The sequence below is a fragment of the Cynocephalus volans genome, chromosome 11 (assembly GCF_027409185.1).
Source record: "Cynocephalus volans isolate mCynVol1 chromosome 11, mCynVol1.pri, whole genome shotgun sequence".
Lineage (NCBI taxonomy): Eukaryota > Metazoa > Chordata > Mammalia > Dermoptera > Cynocephalidae > Cynocephalus > Cynocephalus volans.
This window is the reverse complement of record NC_084470.1, coordinates 121,310,336-121,321,756: the sequence shown is the minus strand read 5'-3', so window position 1 is coordinate 121,321,756 and position 11,421 is coordinate 121,310,336. Positions and strand designations below refer to the sequence as shown.

The following is an 11,421-nucleotide window of genomic DNA, read 5'->3' as shown; positions in this document are numbered from 1 at the left end:
TTGTGTAGATAGCTTTTAACTTCTACAAGAACCTTCAAATCTTAAGCCACCTCTTATTTTGACCTTGGCAGGTGATTACAGCTTATGTCAGGACATTGCAGCTTGAGCTTCTATAAAGGCAAAGCTGCACACATTGGGCCTTAAGCAAACATGTGGTTCCTAGCAGGACAGTACACCACTCAGCACAGCCAATTCACAGGCCTCAGATGGCCTTGAGGTGCACACTTCTGTTGTATCCCGAACCTTTAACAGTGGCACTGGTCTTAGTAAACATGTGTGGGCTTCTTGGAAACTTCAGGAGACACTAGTGCAGCCAAGGGACCTAGTAAACTGGCACAGTTGAGTCAAGAATTTAAACTCTAGGGAAAACAATTATTTCAGTATGTAGTTCTTTAAAAAGTGGTAGGCAAAAAAACCTGCTTCCTGCTTTTAAAATACAAGCCAGCCGAATCCATGTGAGCTACAAGGCACTTCTGAGGATTAAGATTTAAATTATTATTGCCACAAGGAGGCTTCTGTTTATGGTAGTGTTCTCTCTCTGAGTCTAGGTGCTGGTTACTTGGGTATGTTCACCTTGTGAAAATGTGCTGAGCTGTGCACTTGATTGGTACACTTATCCGTGTGAATGCATTTCTCCAAAAAAGTTTGTAGGAAAAACTAGTGCCAAGCTTATGCAGACAGCATTAGATTGTCTGCCCAGAATCCATTCTCTATTTTAATTAAATGTCTTATTGCTCCAATAACTGTTAATCAGATATTTGCTGACATGAAGCCAAATAAATTCTAGTACATTGTCATTTCATCTAAGTTTACTAACTTATTAACATAAAGTTCTTCATAGTAGACTCCTATAATATTTTAAATCTTAATGTAAAAGAAATTGTGTCCCCCTTTTTATTCCTGATATTATTTATATGTGAACTTATTTATTAAGTATTTATTTATAATTAATCCTGCTATGAGTTTGTCTATTTTAATAATTCCTGCTTTGTCTTTATAGATCCCTTGATGGTTTCATTTCTTCTCTATTTCAAAAATTTCTGTTTTTACTGTTATTATTTCCTTTGTTATACTTCTTTCAAATTTACTCTTTTTTTTAAAGATTGTCTCTTTTTCTTTCTGATTTGCTGTTAAATTGTGATATATCTCTGTTGGATTTATTTGATTTATTTGCCTTGAATTTTGTTGGGCTTTCTGGATCTGTGGATTGGTATCTCTTAATGACCCTGGAAAATTCTCAGCCATTTTATCTTCAAATATTGCTCCATCTCCATTCTCTATTTTCTTCTTCTGGAACCCCACTGAGATAGGTTAGACTTTTTCATTCTGTTTTCCATGTCTCTTAAGCTTTCATTCATACTTTCTCATCTTTGAATCCGTGGACTGCATTCTGGATAAATTCTTTGGATTTGTTTTCCAGTACACTGGTTTTCTTTTTAGCTGTATCTAACCTACTGTTTAGTCAGTCCATTGACTAATTTAAAATTATATATTTTTATTTATAGAAGATCTATTTTGTTCTTTTAAAAATCTGCTTTGTTGTTCTTTATAGTTTCTGATTTTCTGCTCAAAGTTTCTTTTTCCTTCTTTCATTTCTTAAAACACATTAAATATATTCATTTTAGATTCTGTGACTGGTAAATCTAATATACGGAGTCTTTGCATTTCTGCTTCTGCTACCTATTGGTTCTTTGGCTCTCACTCATGGTGTCTTTTGCCTTTAGGTATTTTTTGATTCTTAATGTGAGCTACTATTTTCCTTGAACTTTATCCTCAGTAGCTCTTTTAGGTCTGGGTTGAAAATAAGCTTTTCCTAAGAAATTCTGTATTTGTTTGTACTAGTCGTTAAATTTCCACTTGAGATTTTTCTGACCACACAGGCAGCATGAATTCAGACCAAAAAGCTTTGTGAGGACTGGTATATTTGTTATTTATTATATAACAAATTACATAAAACTTAGCAACTTAAAACAATAAACATTAATTATCTTTACACGATCTTTGTAGAATATGGGAGCAGCTTACCTAGGTGGGTCTAGCTCAGGGTCTCCCCTGAGGTTGCATTCAAGATGTCTTCTGGCACTGCAGTTGTCTAAATGCTTAACAACTGTGGCTGGAGAATACATTTCCAAGGTGGCTCACTTACAGGCCTGGCAAGTTAGTGCTGGTTGCTAGGAGGAGGCCTTGATCCCTTGCCTCTTCATAGGACAGCTTGAGTGTCTTCATGATGTGCATGCAGCTGGTTTCTCCCAGAATGAATGTTCCAACAGAGTAAAAACTAGAAGCCTCGGTATTTTATATGATTTAAACTTGGAAATCACACACAGTCATTTCTACAATACCCTATTAGCAATGCGAGCCAGCCCTATGCAGTATAGAAGGGGACTATATACAAAAGTGTGAATGCTGAGAGGCAAAGAACACTTGGACCGTCTTAGATCCTGACTACCCAAATGGCTTATTGTTTTAAATTATCACAGGAGATTCTCTCCTCATTCTATCCAGTACTAAGGTCAAGTTAGGTTTGTTTCCTTGTCAACTGACTTTTTACAACAGGGTTTGATTTTTGTTTATTCACTTGGGTCTTAACTATAAGGAGCCATCTCCTATTAAATTCTTCACTTGGGAGGGTCTCTAAGCTTATCTTCTGAATCCAATAATCCATGTAGCTATCAAAGTGGAAATCAAAGCCTCAGAGGTGGTCAGACACCCTCAGAATGGATGCTTGAGCATTTAACATCCAAAACTCTCACTTGCAACTCATAGTCAAGATTTGGAGATTTCATTTGTGCCAGCCCATCTGTAAATTTTTAATATTTTTTTAAAAAAAATATTTACTCAGAATTTTGTTTCAATCATTGGATTTGTTCAAATAAATTCCCCATTATATGGACAGAAATAGAATTCAATGTTTTGAATTAAATATTTTTCTTGAATTTACACTATTATTATATTTCTAACTCTTAGAAGCGAATTCTTACCACCTTAACTTCAATCTGTTTTCTGTTCTACTACATTTAAGACTCTTAATGTTCCTCTTGGTACTGTTACAGCCACTTTTTACAAATTTTGAAATGTATTTTATTATCATTTAGTTCTAAATATATTCTAAATCTCCATCATGTTTCCTTCATTGTCTCAAAAGTATGTTTTATTAATCATTTTGAGCACTTAATTATTGGTTAGTTAATATATTCACAGTATTTAAAAACAAAAAATGAAAAAATGGTATTCAGTGAAAAGTTTTACTACTACTACTAATCCCATCCACATGGTTTTATACAGATCCCCTAATACAAGTGTCCATTGTTAAATTTATTGTGTATATTTCCAAATAATTTTTATACATATATAGAGAAATATATATACTTCCCCCCCTTTTACACAAATAGTACCAATATTTAGTACCTTTAATTATTTACTTCAATTGTATATCTTGGAGCTATTTCCACATAAGTTCATAGAGAAAAGTGTGTTTGAAGTTTTCCAAATATATGCATTTCAAAATATCTTTTTATTATTGATTTCTACTTTTATCTCATTATGATCAGAAAATGTGGCCTACACAATATTAATTTTTTGGTATTTGTTGATTCTTGCTTTCTGGGTTGGTATGTGCAGGGATGGTGATTGCTAAAATATCCCTATTTAACTCACTTGTTTAATTTGTGGATCTTGGAAAATGTGAGTTATAACATTTATTGGGGAGTGACTCCAATTGCAATAATTCTTTTAGATGTGGTATTTTGCCTGGACAACTTATGTATGGGATACAGTATAAAAATAAGAATGGCAGCAGATTTTTTGCTGGAAGCAATGCAAGCCAGAAGAGAATGGAGCAATATCTTTAAAGTACTGGAAGAAGAAAATTGGCAACCTAGAATTCTATACCCAGAGAAAAAATTTCAAAATAAAAGATAAATAAAGAATTTTTTAGCATGCTAAAGCTGAAAGAATTTATACCAGCACTCTTGAACTGTTAGAATATAAAGAGGCCTCCAGATAGAAGGAAAAGATTATCAGATGGAAATCTGAATCTACACCAAAGAATGAAGAGCACTGGAAATGATAGATATGTGGGTGAATGTAAAAGAACTTTTAAAATTATTTTTACAATTTCTTTAAAATATAATTGACATTAAAGCAAAAATTAGGGTCAAGATGGGCAGCAAAATGGCATCTGCCAGCTGGGTGGTGCTGGTAGTCAAGCCACTAATAAGATTCCCGGACAGAAGAGACAATCCCAATCAATGTATCAGAAACTTTGAGATCAGCAGGGCTGCCATCTCACTCTTCTGCAACTTCACAGCGTCCTAAGGGAAGTAAATCACCAGATTTGCTGATGCATCAGGGTCCACCGGACTCTGCAGAAATACTAAAATCATTACCTCAGAGATACAGAAGGAAACTCGTGTCTCAGGAAGAAATTGAATTTATCTAACGTGCAGGTTCAGAATAATCACTGTGGCTGCTGTTTGTCATCAAGAATTGTCTTTATGATAAAAGACTTCCAAAATAACAAAGGAGAAATTGTATATTAAACAACTTTAATAAGTTGTAAAAAAAATGAAATATAGAAAATTTAGATGGACACTTGTATCTCCTAATTTGTGTACCTTGGTCAGCTTCTCCACAAGCTTACTTAATTGTTTATATTTTCTACGTATTAAAGTATACACTTAAAAAAATAAAAAATAAAATAAATAAAATGAAAATTTTAAAATGCAATATGGAGTTTACTCATATATAGAAATAAATTATATGACATCAATAGGACAAAGGCCAGGAGAGGAGAAATGGAAGTATAGTGTTTTGTGAAATAGTATAATATATTACTTCAAAGTAGACTGTGATAAGTTAAAGGTGTACACTAAAGACCATAAAACAACCACTAAAAATGAAAAAAACCCAAACCAAAAACAAACAAACCAAAAGAAAAAAAAAAAGAGAGAGAAAACTCAAAGCACTACACCTAATAAGGCAATGAAAGATAAAATGGAGTCATAAGAAATACTCAATCCAAAAGAAGACAAAATAAGAGAACAAAGAATAGATAGGACAAACAGAAAGAAAATAGTAAGTGAGTAACTGTAAATTCTACGATGTCGATAAACACATTTGAATTAAATCTTCTAGACTGGCCAGTCAGCTAGCTCACTTGGTTAAGAGCATGCTGCTGATAACACCAAGGTCAAAAGTTTGTGTCCTTGTACTAGCCAGCAGCAATAAATAAAGAAATAAATAGGTTACAAATTAAATCTTCTAAACATCCCAATTAAAAGGCAGAGATTGTCAAAGTGGGTTAAAAAAAAAAGCAAGATTCAACTACATACTACTAATAGGAAGTTCACTTTAAAATCAAGACACAAGTAAAATGAAAGTAAGAAGATGTAAAATGATATACCATGCTAACATTAAAAGAAATGAAAGCTGGGGATCTTTCCAACTTTCAGAATAGTGGAGTAAGCACTTCCAAAAATCTGCTTCTCCATAAAGGCAATGAGCACTCTGGGAAAAAGGTCAAAATCAGCTCTTTTAGACTCTAGAAATTAAATAGAGGCTTGCAGCAATCCGAGCAATGTTTTTATTTATTTATTTATATTTTGTTTTTTATTGGTTATGAATATTCATGAGATACAAAGCTGATTGTCAGTTTTGACAGTGAATAATGTTTAGTCAAGAAAATCACTGAGTCTTGGTAAGAACAATGAGATTTGGGATGTTTAAACTTTTCCTAATCCTAACCCCTCTGTATTAGTCCGTTTCTGTTGCTTGTAACAAAATACTTGAAACTCGGTGATTTAAAAAGGAAACAAAATTTATTGCTTACAGTTTCTGAGGCTGGGAAGTCCAAAGTCCATCTGGTGGTGGTGTCAGTGACCCAGGGATGTCACATTGCAAGATGGTGGAAGCAGAGAGAACAGAGGGAGAGACAGACTCTTCATGCTCCCCTTTTAAAGCCCTCCAAACCACACCCATGACCACCATTTTTAATCCATTTACTACAGCGTGGTCCCATAATCTCATCACCTTTTCAAGGCTCTCCCTTTCAATTACCATAATAGGATTTCCCACCTTCTTAACAGTCACAGTGGGAACCAAGTTTCTAATACATAAAACTTGGGGGACACGATTCAAGCTTCAGTGAGTTTGGGGGGGACCTAATTCAATCCCCTGCATCCTCTTTCCAGCTTCAAAGTAGCAATAAAAGCCAATAGCCTTGCAATGACAAAAGCTGCAAAAAGCAGCAGACTGGCATCTACCACAGGGGAAAGAAAGGGTTTGGAGATCCCCAAAACTTCAATCCCAGAGAATTGTCACTATTTGACTTGTTTGGAAGCTCACTCAAAAGATTCATTCTCAAAGTTTGTCTTTGTTTGACCTGAATCATTTGATCTCTGAAAAGCCCTATCCATGTGGCATTTGTTGAAAATAATCAGTGACAGTTATTTAACATCAAAACTGCCAGAGGAGTTTTTAACAGTTGGGGCTAATGAGACGCTGATGAAAAAACTTAAAAAGGAAAAACTGAAGAATAAGATGTCCATAAGGAGATTTGAAAAGCTCTGCTGTAGTCTTGGAAATCTGTAAGGACATGTGCACGCTACATGCGTGCCCAGGAAAGACCTGAGAAGGCCCTAATGCCTCACCTCTGGCTGACCTTGAGGCTTTGCCCAAGCAAGAAGGAAAGGCTAAGGCGAGGTGTCAACTGAATGACAGGGTACTGAAGCCATGCACCAATATACACACAAGGCCACTCGACATAAGTTGGAAGACATTACTTCAAGATATTTGAGAAAATCTCTGTTCAGTCATTAGCCAGCCATTAAGCTAACCGAGCAGAGACTTCATATGACAAAGACTACAGACGCTACAGAATCAGTCTGGGAAAGTCACTAAACAAACAGCAGCAGCAACAACAGCCACAACAATAAACCTGGGAGGGAGTGCAAATCTGATTTACAAAGTTGACACATTATATTACTTACAATGTCAAGTTTTCAACGTAAATTACGAGACATGCAAAGAAACAGAAAAGTACATCCCATACACACGAAAAAAACAGGCAATAGAAATAGTTTCTGGGGAAACTCAGATGTTGGGCTAACCAGAAAAAGACTTTGAATTAGCAGTTATAAAATATGTTCACAAAACTAAAGGAAAATGTGTCAAAAGAATTTAAGGAAAGTATGAGAATAATGTCTTACCAGAGAGAGAACATCAGGAAAAAGATGGAAATTTTAAAAAAAGAAACAAGTAGAATGGTGGTTACAGTGTAAGATCTGTGCACCGTGCACAAATCCCACACGTCGGGATGGCTCACCTCACAAAGACCATGAGACGGAGACCGATGCAATCAAGCAAGAGGAGTTTATTCCAGCTTGCTGGGGTCACTCAGCATTCAAGACAAAAGTGACCCCGAGCCTTTAACACAAGAGCTTTTTATATAGTTTTTTAGACAGACTTTCACAACAGGATGAGTTGTGTACTGCTTGCTTGTTATCTGAGGCACCTTCAGATTTATTGGTGGGCTCTAGCGAGCTGGTACCCTGATAAGGAACAGTGCACTTCCCAATCGTTTATCTTCCAGGTGGCTTTTAGATAAGGAACTGGTCAGTCAGTTCCTGGAACCGGGTGGTGTTTTACTCCCTTCCTGGAATTTAATGTGTCTGGGCCTGCCTTATTTAAAATGGTGTTAGTTATGTTTTTCTATCTTTAGCAAGCATTAAATACAGAAGCAAATTAAGCATGTTAAAGTTATATATTTTTTTTCTACAACAGGAACTGGGGCGGGGGGAGGGGTGGGCAGAGGGGTGTTGGGGAGATGATGGTAAAAGAATACAAAATTTCAGTTAGATAGGAGGAAGAAGTTCAAGAGATCTACTGTACAACATGGTGACTGTAGTTAACAATGTACTGTATTGTATTCTTGAAAACTACTAGAGTAGATTTTAAGTGTTCTCACCACACAAAAAAGATAAGTATGTGAGGTAATGCCTATATCAATTAGCTTGATTTAGCCATTCCACAATATATACACATTTCAAAACATTATGTTGTACACAATAAATATATACAATTTTTGTCAATTAAAAAAATTGATTACTGAAAAAGAAACAAATAGAAATTCTGAAGTTGGAAATTCTTAAATTTGAAATTAAAATAACTGACATTAAAAATTTACTAGAGGGATTCAACATCAGATTTCCATAGGCATAAGAACGAATCTTAAGAACTTGGAGGCAGATTAATCTAGAGTATTCATTCTGAGGAACCAAAAGAAAAAATAAACAGGAAAATGAACAGAGCCTGAGAGATCTGTGGGAAATCATCAAGTGTGCCAACATACTCATAGTGGAAGTCTCAGAAGGAGAAGAAAGACATGATGGGCAGAAAGAATATTCAAAGAAATAATGGCCAGAAACATCCAAAATTTAAAAACAAACCAACAACAAATGTAAGTCTGCACATAAGATAGACAATAAATTCCCATAGGATAATTACTCAACAATAAGATAAAAACTCAAAAGTATCCATACCTTGACATGTCATAGAAGAACCGTCAAAGACAAAGAGAGATAAGTGAAAGCAGCAAGAGAAAAGCAACTTATCACACACAAATTATCTTCAATAAGATTAACAGCTAATTTCTCATTAGAAACCACGGAAATCAGAAAATGGTGAAATGACATATTCGAAGTGCTAAAAGAAAGACCTACAACCAAGAAGTCTATATCCTTCAAAAATGGAGGAGAAATTAGTATATTTGCAGATTTGGAGGAGAAATTAATATATTTGCAGATTTTTTTTAAAACTGAGAGAGGGCTGGCTGGTTAGCTCAGCTGGTTAGAGTGTGGTGTAACACCAAAGTCAGGGTTCAGATCCACTAAGAAACAAAAACAAGAAAAAAAAATCAGAGAATTCATCACTAGATACATGCCCTACAAAAAATACTAACAGGAATTCTTCAGGTAAAATGGCAGACATAAATCCTCCCTCACTGGTAATTACACTGAATATAAATGAACTAAATGAAAAGATAGATATTGGAAAAGGGATTTTAAAAAAGATAATATCCAACTATATACTGTCTATAAAAGACACACTTTATTTATTTATTTATTTTATTTTTTGGCAGCTGGGATCTGAACCAGTATAGGGATCTGAACCCTTGACGTGGTGTTTTAACACCATGCTCTAACCAGCTGTACAGACATACTTTAAATTCAAAAACACACTAAGGTTAAAAGAAAAAGAATGGAAAGAGATATACCATGCAAATAGTACCTGAAAGATAGGTGAAGTGGGTATACTAATACCAGACAAAATAGATTTTAAGACAAAGTGTTATTAGAAACAAAGAACATTTTATAATGATAAGAGAATCTATCAGGAATATATAACAATTACATACACATATAAACTTAACAATCGTGCCTCAAAATATGTAACAAAAAAATTGACAGGATTTAATGATGTTGGTGACAATTCAACAGCAATAGTTGAAGACTTTAATACTCCACTCTCAATAATGGATAGAACACCTAGGCAGAAGACCCACAAGGAAATAGAAGACTTGAACAACAGTATAAGCCAAGTAGACTCAACAGACATCTATAGAATGCTTCACTGACCAACAGCAGCACACACATTTTTCTCAAGAGTACATGTAACATTCTCCAGGATAGACCATATATTAGGTCATAAACCAGCCTCAATAAATTTAAAAGGATTGATATCATGCAAAGTATATTTTCCAACCACAATAAAATAGATTTAGAAGTTAATAACAGAAGGAAACTTGGGACACTCACGAATACGTGGAAATTAAAGACATGGCTAAATAACCAAAGGATCAGGAAAAAGCCAAGGTTGTCTGCTCCCACCACTGCTATTTAACATTATATTTGAAAATCTAGCCAGGACAATTAGGCAAGAAGAGGAAACAAAAGGCACCCATATTGAAAGTAAAAAAAAACAACAACTATTTATTCAGAGATGACATGATCTTGTATATAGAAAATGCTAAGAAATACATGAACACACCAAGAAGAACTCATTCAAAGTAATAAACAAGTTTAGCAAGGTTGTTTGTTGATATAAGGTTAATATACAAAAATCAGTTGTTTTTCTAGGCATTATCAATGATCAATACTAAAATGAAATGAAGAAAACAGTTCCACTTATAATAGCATCAAAAAGAATAGAATAGTTAGGGATAAATTTAACAAAAAGGGTTGGCTGGTTAGCGCAGCTTGTTAGAGTGCTGTGTTGATAACACCAAAGTCAAGGTTTCAGATCTCTGTACCAGCCAGCTGCAATCCATCAATCAATAAATTAATTAATTAAACCAAAAAAGGGCAATACTTGTATACTGAAAACTACAAAACATCAGTGAAAGAAATTAAAGACCTAAATAAATAGAAAGATACCCAATGTCAATAGATTGAAAGATGCAGTATTGTTAAATCAACTAAACTACCCAAATTGATCTACAGATTGAATATAATTTCTATCAGAATCCTAGCTGCCTTTTGTGCAGAAATTGACAAAGTGACCCTGAAGTACATATGGAAATGCAAGGGACCCAGAATAGCTAAAACGATCTTGAAAAAAAGAGCAGAGTTGAAGGACTCACACTTCACAGTTTAAAAGTTCCTACAAAGCTAAAGTAATTAAGACAATATGATACACATAGATGAATAAAACTGAGGGTCCAGACTAAACCCACACATCTATAACCACTTGGTTTTTAATAAGGGTGCCAAGACCATTCAATAGAAAAGAATAATCTCTTCAACAAATGGTGCTAAGAAAATTGGATATCTACATGGGAAAGAATGATTTGGATGCCTACCTCACACTGTATAGAAAAACTAACTCAAAAAGGGACCATAGACCTGAATCTAAGAATTAAAACTGTAAAACTCTTAGAAGAAAACATAGGCATAAATCTTCTGGACTTTGGATTAGATGATAGGTTCTTAGATATGACACCAAAAGTACAAGAGACAAAAAAGAGAATAAATAAATAGGAATTCATCATCTTAGAAACTTTTGTGCTTTGAAGGATATTATCAAGAAAGTAAAGAGATGACCCAGGGAATGTGAAAAATGTTTTCAACTCATATATCTGATAAGGGACTTGTATCCAGAATATGTAAAGAACTCTTACAACTCACCAATAAAAAGACAAATAACCCAATTTAAAAATGGGCAAAGGATTTGAATAGACATTTTTCCAAGTATACACAATAGCTAATAAGCACATGAAAAGATGTTCAATGTCATTATAAAAGTCAATAGGGAAATATAAATCAATACCACAATAAAATACCGCTACACACCCTCTAGGATAGCTGTAATTAAAAAGGAGGATAACGAAGCTTGGAGCTGGGGACTGGACGTCCCCTCACACAA

The 11,421-nt window shown here is 34.6% G+C and overlaps 1 pseudogene; it reads left to right on the top strand.

The window, feature by feature from the left end:
* The first annotated feature begins 4,161 nt into the window (after positions 1-4,161).
* LOC134390353 (alpha-ketoglutarate dehydrogenase component 4-like) lies at positions 4,162-4,441 on the top strand (annotated as a pseudogene).
* The last annotated feature ends 6,980 nt before the right edge of the window (positions 4,442-11,421 follow it).